Source organism: Myotis brandtii, unplaced genomic scaffold, assembly GCF_000412655.1.
Source record: "Myotis brandtii unplaced genomic scaffold, ASM41265v1 scaffold208, whole genome shotgun sequence".
NCBI lineage: Eukaryota > Metazoa > Chordata > Mammalia > Chiroptera > Vespertilionidae > Myotis > Myotis brandtii.
Window position 1 is genome coordinate 7876284 of NW_005357764.1, and position 16247 is coordinate 7892530.

A 16247-nucleotide genomic window follows, 5' to 3' on the forward strand; every position below is an offset into this window, starting at 1 on the left:
TGTCCCGGGGAAGAAAGGCTCTGCCAGGGGGTCAGAACCTCGGTACCCCAGGGCTACTAGGACGTCAACCTAGGCAGCCCGACTTCCTTTACGCCCAGGTTGCCACTCGAGGTCGGGAAGGGTCTTGGGTCTGGCGACCCCCAGAGGTCAGGTCCATCGAACCCCTGAGGTCAGGCCCGCCCTGCCCGGCTCACACCGACTGCTGGTAGCGAGACCCGAACCCGGCGGCCGCCGGCCCGGCTTGCTGAGCCCTTACACCGGCCGAGTCTTCCAGGGCGCGCGGGCGTCGCGCAGCGAGCGGACGTGGGGCAGCGCGGGGAAGGCCGAGTGGCGCAGCTGGCAGCCGATGAAGAGGACGACAAGCGCCGCGGAGAGCAGCAGCAGGAAGAAGAGGAGCAGGTAGGTGGGCAGGTCGGGCTTCGCGGCCGCGCCGTCCCGCACGCCGCGCGCAGTGGCCAGCTCCAGCGGCAGAGCGCCCTCCGCCTTGACCGTGGCCGCCAAAGCCAGCGCGTCGCCCACCTCCGCCTCAAGGCCGCCGGTGGCGTTAAACAGGTCGCGGTACATGGCCCACGGGTCCCTGGCCAGCTCGCTCACTGCGCCTCGCGAGGACTGGCGCTGCCCCGCGCCTCCATGGCGCGTCCTGCCCCCCCGCCCCGCTGCGCGCGACTGACCAGGAGTCGGGGTGCCCGGGCCGCGGCCACTCCGGTGCCTCCGAGCTCAGCTTTCCTCCCGGTGAGGTGGAGGACCCCCGGGGTGTCAGCTGGACGGCTCCGTGCCCGCGCCCCTTGGGCTTTCCCTGTGTCTCGCCGTCACCACTCGCGGGGCCAAATCACCCTCAGGGCTCGGACCCCCAGCTCCGGTGAGCTCCGCGCTCGCGCTCCGGGGCGCCTGTGGGCTGCAGCGGCTGCAGCGCGGGTCCCTGCTGGGTGTCGTCGGGATGCACCGAGGGCGAAGGCTGGGAGTTGTCTGGCGCTGCCGCCTGCCGCCCTTGCAGCCTCCGGTCCCTGTCCAGACACCGGGTGTGCGGCGAACCTGTCCCACTTGCCTGGGCTGCCGCGCTCCGGTCTTGAGCAGACTGAGCGCTGAGGCGGCTCTGAGCAAGCTCAGGTTGGGTGGAGGCGGGACTGGCAGAGGCTGTCCCCTGGGAGCCGCTGCGAACCAATGAGGGTGAGAGGGGACAGGGCTGTGACTGCTCCTACCCAACCTCACATCACTCACTGAGGGACACACCGGGTCACTGAAAGACTGACGGACAAAGAAACGGGTACAGATCTGTCAACAGAGGCACGCAAAGCAGACAGTTGTGGACAGCCAGCTGAATGGGAGACAAGGTTCAGCCAGGCATGGGCACCTGCTTTCCTTATCCTCCTTGCCATTCTCCCTGCCAGCCAAGCCTGGTTCGCAGAGCCCCCCTGGCTGCTGGTTCTCTCAGGCAGGGCACACAGCCTCCAGGGGAAGCCAGGGACACTCCCAGGCAAGATGGGTCAGCTTTGGTGGGCGCAGGCAACTCTCTGCTGTGTCTTGAGGGTACATGTGCTCCCCACACCAGGATTTCATTCACTCAGCTCCCTGGGCTGGCCAGTTCCAAAACGAACAAGAGAAGGCGTGATGCTGGCAATGGCCCACCTGCTCTCGGCAGCCCTGGCTTAGGCTTGGTGGCCAGGACAGAGGTGAGCAGTCAGCAGGACTGAGGGAGGAAGCAAGGAGGGCAGCCTCTTTTTCCAGGAGTCTAAATTCCTCACTTCCTCTGAGAAACCTTCCAATCCTCCCAGACTAGAATGGGAACCAGTGCCCTGGCCACCACCACCCCTGCACTTCTCAAGAAACACCAACAGGCCCTGGCTGGGTAGCTCAGTTGGTTACAGCATAGCTTCTCGCCAAGTTTTGTGGGTTTGATTCCTGGTCAGGGCACATACAAGAATCAACCAGTGAGCCCTACCTGGTTTGGCTCAGTGGATAGAGTGTCAGCCTGCAGACTGAAGGGTCCCAGGTTCGATTCTGGTGAAGGGCATGTACCTTGGTTGCGGGCACATCTCCAGTAGGGGGTGTGCAGGAGGCAGCCGATCGATGTTTCTCTCTCATCGATGTTTCTAACTCTCTATCCCTCTCCCTTCCTCTCTGTAAAAAATCAATAAAATATATTTTAAAAAAAGAATCAACCAGTGAAAGCATAAATAAGTGGAAAAACAGATCAGTGTTTTTTCCTTCCTCCCTCCTTCCTTCCCTCCCTCCCTTCATTCCTCCTTTTATTTTTAAAATATATTTTATTGATTTTTTACAGAGAGAAAGGGAGAGGGGTAGAGAGTTAGAAACATCGATCGGCTGCTTCCTGCACACCTCCTACTGGGGATGTGCCCACAACCAAGGTACATGCCCTTGACCGGAATCTAACCTGGGACCTTTCAGTCCGCAGGCTGACGCTCTATCCACTGAGCCAAACCAGTTAGGGCCATTCCTCCTTCTTTCCTTCCTTCCCTCTCATGGTTCCTCCCTCCTTTCCTCTTTCTCTCTAAAATCAAAAAAAGAAAGGAAGAAAGAAAGAAAGACCACCCTGGACTGTCACTGTCTCACAGGGGCAGAATTAAGGAGAAGCAGGTGAGAAGCCCAGGGCATTAAACTGGAAAAGGTCCTGCAGGTGCAGTCAAGAGTGAGTGTGCCTCCTTCCACGTGGCACCCTAGGCACCTCATCCCAGCCTAGTCCCAGTTTGTTGCCTGGTCACTTGTCTGAGAGCCCTACAAGGTCAGCCAAATTCACAGCTATCTTTCTTCCCCTGTCAGGAGGTGCAGTGCATGGGGAGCGCTTGGTGAGCACTGGCTAAAGAAGAGTTAGCTATCCCCCTCTCCCTCTCTGCACCTTACACTCAGCCACCTGGGTGACGTGAACAACTAAGCTGTGCAAGGCCAGTTTTGACCACAGCTCATTCCCACAAATCTCAGCTCAGCCCAGGACAAACACCTCTGTGAGCTCTTTGTCTGACATTGAAATTGTGTTCCAAGTCCTGCCCCTGCAGAGTGTCTGACTGCTGGCTGAGTGAGGTACAGATGTGCTCCAGAGGCCCTCTGCAGTGTTTTCCTCTTAATCCCATGGACCGGCGTCTGAGGGCCTCCCTAGACTGGGAGGGGGCTGTGTGTGTGGATGGCGTGGGCTGCAGGACCTGGCAGGACTCAGCACTGCCCCTCTGCCCTCCTTGGTTGTGGGGAGCCAGTATGTTCCAGGGGCATCAGACCCTGAGTCCCTGAGCCTGGCTGCTGCTTAGGCCAAACTCTCCCTTTTCCAGATGGGAGAGCTGACTCCAAGAGGGGCACGGCTTATCCCTGTCAGCACAGGACAGCCGCCACGGAGCGGCAACGCAGCAGTCATGGAAGTGGGCCACTCGGACGTGTGCCTTTCTCTGAAGGCCTGACCTATTTTGGACAGCATTTTGCTAAGCCAGGAGGACCCCAGGCAATATGATGTGAAACCAAAACAGGCCTCCTGACCAACACTGTCAGCCACTGGGAGGGTCAGCCTGGGGGTTGGATGGAGGGGAGTTTATCCAGGTGGAACCTGGGCTGTCAGTAACTCCCTGGATCCTGGTGAGGCTTAACGGCAGGGCTTGGTTGGAGTCTGGCCTAGAATTTCCTCCTTGTATCTGCATGGGGAGTAACACTTCCTCTGTCTCCACTTCCTCTGCAGGCCACCTATGAGGTCAAGTATGACACTAGGTGGTAGCAGGAAGCCTGGGCCGCTCAGTAGGGAGGTCCTCAGTGGAATCTCGGGCTATAAAATGGGGGTTTGTGGTAGGTGATTTCTGGTCTTGTTCTGGAAACTTGCTGTGAGCATTCAGGAAATGGGTATGGAGCAGGGGGAGTCTGTGAAGGATTTGGTGTGGATGGTAAGAGGGGTTCCTGCAACTCCATTGCTTGTGTTGGGGTTTAGGAGGGGAAATCTGTGAACCTGGAGTCACGTGCACTGCTCATTTTTTCCCCAAAGCTGCTGCTTTTCATTATCATATTGAATTTTGCAGAAGTAACACATGCAAGGTCTTGCAGCCTGTGCATGGGTGGAGCTGGGACTTGAACCTGGACAGCCAGGCTCCAGAGTCCATGCACTCAGCCGCTGCCATGGCTGCCTCCAATGGCAGAGCTGTTCCAGCAGCTGCCATTCGTGGACCTCTTCCCACAGGCTGAGCGTTAGCTTGGGCCTCTGCACGATCTTTTTCCTCACAGCAACCTGTGAGATGGGCACTGTTATCTGCCCCATTTTCCCAACGAGGAAGCTGGAACCTTGAGAAGTGGTGGCACTTACCAAGGTCACACAGCCAGGCCATGGTGCAAGGGAGCCTCGGGTTCTGTAGCTGTGCTTGTCCCCTCATCTTAAGCTGCTCCTTCTAATGGGAAACTCAGCAGAGGGCATGTGGTTAAACTGCCTTGCCTTTCGGTCAAGTTGGAGGAGGTATCTTGCCTTTCTGTGGGGGGTCTTTTGGTTCCAAAGTGGGGAGGGCACTGTTTCTTTTCTGAAAGATTTCAGAGACCCTAGAGGGTAGTCATGTTCTCCGAATATCCCCGGGCAGGAAATTAAACAAGGCTTGGAGCTAAGTAAATGCAGAGATGAAGTTTACACAGCTTTTTACACAAGCCAGAGTGACCTTCCATTAAGGGAGCTTTGTGTACCCACACATTTAAGTCTCGAAAAAGACTATAAAGGGGCTCAGAGGTTGGCATTGACAAGCAGAGGTCACGGGGCTGGGACCCCAGGGCAACCTCTTTTCCATTACATGGTCGCTGAGTGACACACCCTCCTTTCCCCGCCAGCCTCTCCGGGGAGAGACGGAGAGAGGCAAGGCAAGGGTGCCTTTCCTGCCACCGTAGGGCCATTTGGCATCTGTTTAATGGAAACTTGGGAGACTGGGAGTGTTAGAGCCCCACGATTTCATAAACTGTGCTGCGCTGGTCTGCGGCGCCTGGCGAAGCTATTTCTGTTTCTTTTGCACACCAGGGGATTTATTATTAAACCACTCAGCGTCACCAAGAGGCTGGGGTGAAGATCAAGGGTGAAATGTTGCTGTCTGAATGCTGGAGTTTGTTGCTGCTGGCTGGTTTTCCCTGTGTGCTGCAGGAGGTTGCATATTAGACTGTTGTGGAATGGCTCCCACTTCCTCTGTGAATGCTGAGGATGTCCTGGCTTCCAGGCCTTTCTTTTAAACCATTACCCCTGGCAATGTTTTTTCTTGCTTTTGTTCTTTTTAAAAAATTTTTTAAATTGATTTTTAGAGAGAGAGGAAGGGAGAGAGAGAGAGAGAGAGAAACGTTGATGTGAGAATTAAATATCTATCAGCTGCCTCTTGAAAGCCCCCAAACCAGGGATTGAGCCCACAAACTGAGAATGTGCCCTGGGTGTTGAACTGGCAACCTTTCAGTGCATGGAATGATGCCCAAACAACTGAGCCATACTGGCCAGGGCTGACTTTGTTTTTACACGTGGCTTTGGCACCCGTAGTGGTTGGCAAGTTAAGGTTGCATTTTAGAATCACCGTGTTAGAACACAACAGTCAGCAGGCCAAGCCCAGACTCTGAAATGAAGGGATTTTTCAAGTGGTAATGGACAGTAGTAGCTCAGAGAATGGTCAGCCAGAGCTCTTGTGGGGGTTGGAGTCTGTTTTTTGGAGTGGGATAACTGGAGAAAGGATGGGTGTGAAGAAGAGGCGGTCCAAAAAGGAGAGTGCTCACAATAGGGCCTCCCTCCTAAAAACAATGCCTCTGTCTCTTTCCCCTGACCCCCTGGGCCTGCAGTGACTTACAGGATCAGAGGGTAGGAATGGAGAGAGTCAGTTATGTGGCTCATAGGGCTGCCTGGGGCTGGGGCTGGGAGTCTTGGAAGAGAGGACTAGATGATGGTCCAGGCTACCTGTCACCCCACCCATGGCCAGGGGCAGCACCAGCTGGAAAGATCTGCAAGAAGCTCTGGGATTGGGAACCTACTGAAAGGGGTGCCACCACTCCTGTCATCAGTGCACCGTTCTCCTGGCTGCCTCTGGAGTGAGCTCTGGACAGCCTGTGGGGAGCTGGCCCAGGATGGGAGCTGCAGCAGGTGCAGGCTTGAGCTCTGCCTCCATACTCTGCTCTGAGCTGGGCTCCTGGATGGGCAGTTAGAGGCCTGACTTCCCAGAATCTCAGGGGATTAGTCCTGGGCCTGCATGGACAGGCACCCCCTTCCTACCTACTCCACCTCAATGACTAGGTCAAGCCTGCAAACCAGGTCCTCTAGAGAATTCTCTACTTTCTTGATGGGGCCTCTGGCAGCTGGTCTGGGCCTCCTGCAGACTCTGTCTTCATGGGCACAAATCCTGAAGTCACTTTCTACATCAACAGGAAGGTCGAATCAGAGGGTCATCCTTCTGACAATACACCCCCCCTCCTACCATCACCACCTATACTTATAATATAAGAATGGATTTCCATGTTTACAAAAATTGGGAGCATAAAAGATTATTCCTAATCCATAAAATAATATTATTTTTTCTTCCAAAGTTTAAACACAACAAAACCAACCAAAAAAAAACACCTTGGTTTCTCTCCCATAAAACTCTTAGGGATCCCAATAATCTTAATTTTGGATAAGTCCCACCCTACTGCCAGTCACCCCTGCTCCAAACCTCCCCATGGCTAGTGTCTAGGGGACAGCTCTCCTGTCTTTCCTGGTCCTTTAGGCAGCATCATCTTTGGGGGTTTAGGTGGGTGTCATGATGGGCTGTCCAGAGTCCTGGGGCAGAGGGGACTCTACATGTGGAGGAGGGGCAGAGGAGGGACCCTTAACCAAAGAAGCAGCACATTGGTCATGAAAAATTCTGAGTGAACATCCTTTTTGCTCCATCACTTCTTGATAGGGGGGCAGGGACACATATGCCCAGGGTCTGATTCTTGAAGAAATGTGATGATTTAAAAAAAGTTTTCAGTGAGAGAACTGAAGCTGTCCTTTCAGTGGTATTTTAAAATCTAAATTGGAAACTACGTTAACATTGCCATTTTGTGCTGAGGCAATAGAAATCCCCACCCGCTCCTCGCCCCTCCCCCCCATCCCGGGGCTCGGCTCCCAGGTCTCAGATTAGGGTATCTCCACCCTGGAAGTTTCCTCTGGGGAGGCACACGTGTCCTGCACCCCAGAACTGCTGGGGAAGGAGCATCACCCACCCCTCCCCATGGACGCTGCCTGTGGGCTCTCTGTGGACTGGAGAAGTGGGCGGGTGATTCAGAATCTTCAGACCCCTCCTTGAGAAGGCCTTTAAGATGACACTCTCCCAGAAATGGCACTGAGTGGATTTTCTCAGCATCTCAACTGGAACCAAATAGGGAAAACAGATGCCTGGAGGTGTAAAGGCCATGCTGAGATTTACAGCCCACCATCTAGCACGGCCTGGACCTGGATCCCCCACTCAGGCAAGAAGGGCAGCGTTGGCGCCGCTCTCCAAAGGCTGCTGCAGGCTGTGGGGCGGCTTCTCCAGGAACACGGTCTCAATCCGTGTTCCCAACTCCTTCCGAATCACGCGGGGAACTTTGTAAATTTAGGTCTGGCCCCAACTCCAAAGATTTGGAGCTGGGAGTGTCCATGTATGTGTATGTGTGCACGTGCATGCATGTTCATGGGTGTGAGTAACCCAGTGTTGACCAAGATGACCCCCTGCATTTCCTAACACCTGTGACCCTTCCCTGCAGGCAGGTGACAGTCAGACTACCCAACATTAACCGCCTTCGGGAAGGAACCACAACTTAACAAAGGAGTCAAATGATTGTGGTTTTTTGTTGTTGTTGTTTAGTTTTAAAAGTCTAGGCCTGGGTATAAGGCTTGGAACAGATATGAGTTAGGTCGGCTGTGGCTAGCATACATGGCTAACATACATGCATTATGAAAAGGTGGCTTTCTCCTGTTGCACCCTTGCCCCTCAGCAGGGCACATTTGTGCAGTGCACACACTGCCCCATCTGATGTGGCAGCCCTGGGGAGGGGCACATTTCCCACCTCTGACCCGAGAGGAGACCTCCCTGATCTCAGGGCAGCGTGGGGTGGGAGAGGAGAGGAATGTTGGTGGGAGACAAGGTGGCCTTAGATTTGGTGGGTCCCTGAGAGGGGCTCTCTCTGCCTTGGGAAGGATGACAGAAACCGGATAGTTTTGGGGATGAGGGTGCAGAGGGAGATAATAAATACCTTTCTTGGATAGAGCCATAGGGAGGCAGGAGCCCTCAGAGTATGGGTGGCTTCCCCAGCCCCACCGGGGAAGGTGGTGGAATAATTCCTACAAGCTCAGCTGAGTATGCTTGGAAGTGCCCAGGGGCACAGCTGGCTTCCTCCGGCTCCAAAGTATTTTGGGACAGAAGATGGACTCCTGGGCCAGTGCTTCCAGAAGGGCATGAAAACGGCATGAAAGAGACATCTGAGGACATCTTTTGGATGGGAAATGAGGGTCCATGTGGCAGGGACTTGCAGGACTGACCTGTAGGAAGCACAGAGTGCTTGGTGGACGCCTGCACAGAGGGATGTCCACCCCCACCTGCAGCCCCCAGGCAGCACAGTGCCGGGAGACGAGTTGTGGGGACCCAGAGCTGAGACTTCAATCATTTCAGTGGAATAGCTGGGGCGTGGGGTGGGGGTGGAGGGGTGAACTGGGGTAAGTGCAGGGCTCCTCACAGAGGCCCACTAAGGGAAAACGAATGTTGCATTTCGTACCCACTTGATTTGTAGATTAAGATTGATATAAATATGCAAAGAAAACCACAAGCAAATAATAAGGGAGATTTTCATTTTCTTTCTGAGTGCCAAAGTTTTGAAAATTTCTCCAGTGATCATGGTTTACTTTTATAATGGGAATACTAATAATTAAAAAAGTATAAGAATAGCAAAAGTAATCTGCTTTTTTATTTCTCTCCCCTCTCTGGGGTCCTCGGTCCTTCAGTGCTTCTTCCTTCCTGCTTCCTTCAGACTCTGGAGCCCCATCCTGCTCTGCTGGCCTGACAGGTAGGTGCTGGAGCCATAGGGCTGCTCACGATGACTTGACAACAGCATCGTTAGGACACTTTTAATCCTCTCTGCACCCTCTTGAGAGGACAGCCAGGGTGGAAGGAACACTCATCATTTTTGGCTTTGTGGAGATGGTCTCTCCTCCGGCCCCGGCAGAGGATATGAGCTGGGATCTGCTGAGCCAGAGTCTGGGCATTTCCACTCTCCAAGCTCCCGAAATAGCGCCCTTCCTCCTAATCTGCAGTGGTTCTCAACCTGTGGGTCCCGACCCCTTTGGGGGTCGAACGACCTTTTCACAGGGGTCGCCTAAGACCACCGGAAAACACATATATAATTACATATTGTTTTTGTGATTAATCACTATGCTTTAATTACGTTCAATTGGTAACAATGAAATTGGGGGTCACCACAACATGAGGAACTGTATTAAAGGGTCGCGGCATTAGGAAGGTTGAGAACCACTGCCTTAGAGCCTTGCTCTGAGCCTCACTCTGAATCATGGGGAGGAAAAGGCCCACGCTGGGCAGGAAGGGCCATTTGGGAAGGAAGGGAAAGGACAAATCAGCTGGCCCCTTTAAGGAGTCCCCACCTGGGAGGGGATAGGCTGAAAATAGAACGGGAGGGAGGAGGGGGAGGCTGAGTGAGCTGGAGGGAGAAACAGGCTGATTATTAAAGAGTGAATTTCCTGGGTCTAATTATGAGCACACTTACGCAGCACATTTCCTCTGATACAGATAGGAAGTGGCTCTGATTTTATCACAAAGAGTAGAAAAGGGTGATTAAACAAACAAACAAACAGGTGGATCTCAAATATGAGGAGGCAGTCCTGTGTCTTTCCCCTCTCTGCCAGCTTCGAGCTTTTCTCCCTGCCATCTCTGTGGGCAGAACCTGTTTGATAGGGGGGAGGGGTGCCTCTCCCCATCGTGGTCCAAAGCCAGGACACCCAGGAAGCTTGCTGACCTCATTGGGACAGGTTGTCTGCCTCAGGGCTCTGCTCTCTGACTCCAGGTGAGCCCTGAGATCCCAGGACAGACAGGGGTGGGGCCCCTGCCCATGCCCCAGTGTAAGAGTGATGTTACCTCACCTCCAGGAAACAGGAGACAAAATCCAAACTAGACCATCCCTGGAGAATGCTATTACTCAAATCCTTGTTAGTGTTTCCTGTTCACTGAGTTTTTGCTTCATCATAATGCTGTTTAATAACGGATATGCAGCATAGGATAGAGTGGGATTGAACTATTCACCCCCACTTTTTTCTTGGTGTCTCCAATGATTTTATCCCCCATCTTTCCTATGTGTCCAAATCTTACACACCCTTCCAAAACAGAATCAGTCCCACCTCCCTGGTGAAGACCAGAAAGCTAGCTAGAGCACTGGACCATGAGTCCCCAGTCCCATTTCCCCCGCCTACTAGGCAGATGACTTGAAAAACATGCCATCTGGCAAGGTGATTTCTGTGGCAATAGTTTTCAAATATGGTTGAGCATCAGAGTCACTGGGAGCACCATAAAATACAGATTCTCAGGCCTCACTCCCGACCTATAGATCTACATCATTAACAGGTTTCTCAGGGGGACTCTGAGGCATGGGGTGTGAGGACTGCAGAGAAATACCCTGCAAGCACCATTCTTTCTGCCCCAGGCTGCCTCTCGGACCGTGCTTCTATTCTTGTACAGCCCGAGGACACCCCTCCCATTCAGCTGCGTTCAGTGGCACCCACTCTGCACCTAGTCCAGTTCATGGGGCTCAGGGCCCCAGGTGTTGAACTTTGTGGAGGTCCCACTTAATGGGACCCCTGCACTACTTGAGCTCTTTCTATGCTAAGGAGGTAATTAGTTCTGCCCTGCCCACGTCATTGGATTGTTGCTTTAATTAAGTAAGGGATGTGAAAGTGCTCTGATAGCTGGATAGCTGTCAGGTTGGAAATCTAAGGGAGTGTTATCATCACCCATTGGGCAATGATTCACTGACTGCTTTGTGACTTTTTTAAAAAAAATTTACCTTTATTGTTGAAAGTATTACAGATGCCCCCTTTGTTTTTTTTCCTCCATTGATCCCTTCCACCCCGCACCTGCCCCTCCCAAGCCTTCACCACACTATTGTCCATGTCCACAGGCTATGCCTATATGCATATAATTCCCCCAGTTATTCTTCTTCCCCCCCTTTCACCCCACCTTTCCTCTGAGATTGAACAGTCTCTGGATCTATTTTGTTCATAAGTTTATTTTGCTTATTAGCTTCCACATATGAGTGAGATCGTGTGATATTTATTTTTCTCTGACTGGCTTATTTCGCGTATACCATCTCCTTTTTATTGTCTACCACTCATTAAAAACCTTGCAAATCGACTTCACTGTTCCCAGGCTTGCTTCCTTTCTCTCCAGCGAGCCTGCGAGCTCCTCCGCGCTAGGAGTGCACAGTGTCTTTCAGTCCTTTGCACCCTGCAGTACTGTCCACCGGCTTCATTCAGCTTGTTCACCAGTGTGTTTCCTTGTGCAAGACGGCCAGAGCTGTTTCGGAGGTTTCTACTGGTGGAGAGAAACAGGGATTCTTTCTAGAATCTAGATGGAGCAGACCTGACCTGGGCACTGGGGAACCCAAACATCGGCAGACCTGCATTCCCAGGGCACTGCTGATGGAGGAAGTCAGAGTCAGTCATTCTCTCGGGGTGCATGGAGGAGACTCCTCTCTGGCTAGGCTGAGTATGCTGAGAAACGTTCCTGGGCCATCCTTCACCCTTTGCGTTATCTATTGCTTCGGTAATCGCGCTTCAAAACGGAGTGGCTTAAAAGAACAACTTACTATTTCTTTTGCTTCTGTGGTTCACAGGCTTTGGCGGGTTTCTGTTCCACGGCGCTGACTCACTCCGGTGCTGCGCTCAGCTGGGAGCGGGCCAGACTGGACAGGCCCCGAGGCCTCTGCCCGCGGTGCCGGCTGCCTCACTGCGCAGCTGCGCCTGGCACCTGGCACCTGGCACGTGCTCTGCCGGCCTTTGTTGTTGCTGCGGCTGCAGCTGCAGCGGCTGTACTTGCCGACATCCTATTGGCTCCCACAAGGCGCGTGGCCACGCCCACCAGCACGTGGCCATGCCTAGCGGTCACGGGGGCAGAGCGGCGGCCGCCAGGACGGTTGGGCCTGGGGCGGCTCACTGGGACGTCAGAGGGAGTAATTCCCACATTTTCCTTTCCCGGGAAGGCGCGTGAGCCCTTCACAGGACCGGACGGCTGCCGCGCCGGGCACTTTGTTCGCTCCCTCGCTCTCCATCGACTGCACCAGGGCCCAGGCTCCCGGGCTTGAGGTCACGGAGACCAGGCTCTGCGCGGAGGAGGCCCAGAGCCTGGCGGTAAGCGCCTTCCCCTTCGCCTTCCCTTGGCCGCGGCGCCTGGCACAGCGCTGCCTCCTGCGCCTCGGTTCTGGCCTCTTTCTGCGGTAGGCCCTGCACCTGGCTCCCAGGGTCCCTGTAGATGGAGCCATTAACCGCATGGCCCTCCGCTTGTGCTTGGGTTGCCTCCGGGTCTTCGCCGCCAAGTCGACCCGTGTGAGCGCGTTTATGGGGCTGCGTCTCCTCTTCTCCTTCCTCGGAGCGCTGGGCCCAGATCCCATTCTCACCTTCGAATCCCCTCCTCTCTGACCTTGCGGGGGGCGGGGTGGGGTGAGCTGGGGTGACCGCAGCCCCGAGGGCCTGGCACGCCTGGGACCTGGGGCCTGGGGCCTGAGGGTAGCTGCACACCTGGGTCCTGTGGGGAGTGCAGGCCTCTTGGTTTCCACACTCGCCTGTGCTCTTCTCAGCCCGTTGGCTCCGTTTTCCAGGAGAGACCCCTTGCCGTTCCCCTTGGGCTGCATCCCTCACGCCACGTGCGTGCAGTGGGAGGGGGGAGGGGAGACGGGAGGGTCTCTAGGAATCACGGAAATGGTATTTCTACCCTTGGGGAGGAAAACTGAAAATCTGTGCAGTCACAGGAGTAATGATCTGCGCCTCGGCACAATGGAAACCCTCACCTGGGAGCTGGGCTTGGGGACGTGTTGGCCCCGCGGCCCAGCACAGCAGACAGGGCTGTGCATCGCGGAGGGGAAACGTTATGAGAAGACACCCTGGCCCGCACGCCCGTGGCCTTGGCTGAAGTGCAGGCGACACACGGCGCGCATGCTGTCGGTGACAGGCAGCGACCATGCCGTGAGCGTCTTTCCATGAAGATGTGTCTGAAAGAGCAGCTTGGCTCTCAGATAGAACGGTCCCCTTCGGCAGGGCTTCTCATTTAGTCCTGCAGATTGGGAAGGCACCAGAGGCTCTGTTTGATGGGCTGTCTAGCCTGTGATTGATTGAGCTGAGCACGAAACCCCCAGCTCTTTTCTATCATTGAAATGGTCCAAGAGTTACTTCCTCTCTGGGAGACTCACCCAGCTCAGGTTGGGGGTGGTCACTATCCCCCCCGCCCCTTCCTCAGGTGAATCCATGGTACAGATACTGGTATTCCCGTCACTCTAGTGGTCTGTGTTCATAGAAGGCAGCAAAAGTCCTTCTAATCCAATAGTGAGTTGTATTTATGTAACTCTAATAGTCCATAAATACACAAATAGTCTGGAGGTGGGTGGGCAGAGGTGGCAGCATTACAAGTGTTGTCTACCCTGGGAGTGTCTATGTTATGGGTTCACTCAGTGAGATAGACCACCGACTCAGAATTTAAATTTAAGAGCCTTTATTAAGCTGGCCAGCTGACTACAGTTACAGCACCCTGCCGAAGCAGAGGCTGAACTGCAGCACTGACTGCAAGAGTTACATTTTATTATTAAATTCTGTGGAGGCCCAGAGAAAAATGTGTCTTTCAAATTCTGGGCCCCCAATATGGAGGAAACTCTCTTTATTTATACTTTTTCCAGTCCTTTGTCTTCCAAATTTGGAATGAGACTTCCGGGCCTTCTGAGAAAGAAGGCCTGCGTGCTGGGAAGGGGCCATGAGACCATATCTCAAGGCCTGGCCTGATGTCAGTACCTTCCTATCTATGTGTTTTAGGAACAGACAGCACAGCATGACCCGTCTGGCCGGAGCGCCAGATATGCAGCCCAGCACATTTACATCTGCACTGAGACACCTGAAAGTGACCGCGAACTTTTAGTTGGATGTAAATTGCCTTCTTTTGCCTTCTCTTTCCCCAGCACACTGCTGGGTGGGTGAGCTGTTGGCTTGTGTGTGTGTGGGGTCAGCACCACAGGACTTGGGGGCCTCTTTGTCAGCCAGTACAGCTGTCGCTGGATCCTTGTCAACACGCGATGAGCTCTATTTGACCCAGTTATTTCAGACTCAGACACTCAGAGATATTTTAAATGTGTTGTAATGAAAGGGCACTTAGCCCTTCCTCTGCCTCATGTCTCCCTGGATGCCAGTGGAAGGGCAGCTGGGCGAGGAGGTGGCCTTCCAGCTGTGGTCCTCATTTCTGTGGGCATCAGAGCACTTATCCCTCACAGGCAGGAGAGCCCTGTGCTCTTCTAACATGCTTTCTCTCAAACTTGTGGATTCTTTTTTTAAAAAAAATATATTTTATTGATTTTTTATGGAGAGGAAGGGAGAGGGATAGAGAGTTAGAAACATTGATGAGACAGAAACATTGATCAGCTGCCTCCTGCACACCTCCCACTGGGGATGTGCCCACAACCAAGGTACATGCCCTTGTCCGGAATCGAACCTGGGACCCTTCAGTCCGCAGGCTGACGCTCTATCCACTGAGCCAAACTGGTTAGGGCAAACTTGTGGATTCTTTGTTCAGTTGTCTCCTTTAAAGACTCAGACCTTTGGGAACCCAAGCCTGGGTGACCTTTATTTTCCCCCTGAGTTTGTGTCATTTCTTCCCTGAGGTAAAGGGCACGGTTCACCTACAGCTTGACTGGGGTGGAGTGAAGGAGAAATCCTGGGCTGAGTCAGTGGGTTTCTCTAGGAAGAGCCAGCGCAGGCCCAGGGGCTTGCATGTCTGCAGACCCCGGTGAAGGGCTTTTGCTGCCTGTTTAACAAGCCTGAGTTGATTTATACCTATGTGTCTCTCCTAGAGTCCCTTCCCTCTGGCACCACCACCTTTTAAGGCTTGAGGGGAAGAGATGGGATAAACATAGAATGGGGCGTTGCCTCCTTGCCTCAGCGGATCAAAACTCCTAATTCCTGTCAGCCTCTGGGAGCCTGAGACTCTATACTTTACATAAGCCTTAATGAGCACTTTGAGGAGTGACAGGTGCGACCACTTATTTTTAACCCGACACTGTGCTCCTGAGCAGGGCAAGGTGTCTCACCCCCACTCCCTGCGGGGTGGGAGCAACGGACACGAAGGTGACTTGTGGTGGTCTTCCCAGGCCTATGGCCCCTTGGAAGAGCTCTCGCAGAGTTGTACCCACATCAGGGAACACGGCTCAGACTGTGTTGGCCAAACTTTTGTCTTCTGGGCCTTATTGGGAGAGAAGGAGATGCCCTGTGATGGGCAGAGGAGGCCAGCTGTGCTTTCTCAAGTGTATGAGCACTTGTCCTTTAGGAATAGCTCTAGGGACTAATTGGGGTCTTTTTGTGCACGAAGTGTCACTAGGATTGTGGAGTCCTAATATGAGCCATCAGAAGGGGACAAGTTGCTGGAGAACTTGCTGCTTAACTACTGGTCACCAGGAGACCTGGGCAGAGCTGCCATTCTCGAGCCCCTCAGCACCCCCAGCTGGGTCTGCACGATGCTTGTCTGGCTTGGGGCAGGGGCAGGGTCTGAAGAAGTTCAGTAGTAGCAGAGGGTGCCAGAGCCAGGCCTCCTTTCATGCTGTGACCAGAGGGAAACAGGCGCACATTGCTGCTGACCCTGCACTGAGCTGCAGCAGAGGTGGCTTGTATTTCCCAAACACTCACCAGATTTCAGAGCCTGAGGTGCCATTTGAAGGAATCTGAGAAAATTGGGGTCTGCTCAGCAGTGATTCACTAAGTGGCTAGTCCTTGCCTCTGTGCCAGGGCACAGTGGGGCTAAAAACAGCCTGGACCCCTCATGGAACTTCCCCTGAGCAGCAGAGACAGGCCTACATGTATACATTAGTTACAGACTAAACAAAGGCAGGCATGCAGAATGTTGTAAGGGGATGGACTTGGGGGTGTCTGGGGACTTTTCAGGGAGGTTTGGGCCCTTTCTCCTCCTGTTGTCCGCCCTTGAGCCCCTCCCAGACTTCAGTCCTCACTCTTCTGTTTTTTTTTCTAAGAACTGCTTCCCCTGCCTGGCTAAGTCAACAGGAGCCATGGAGATGGG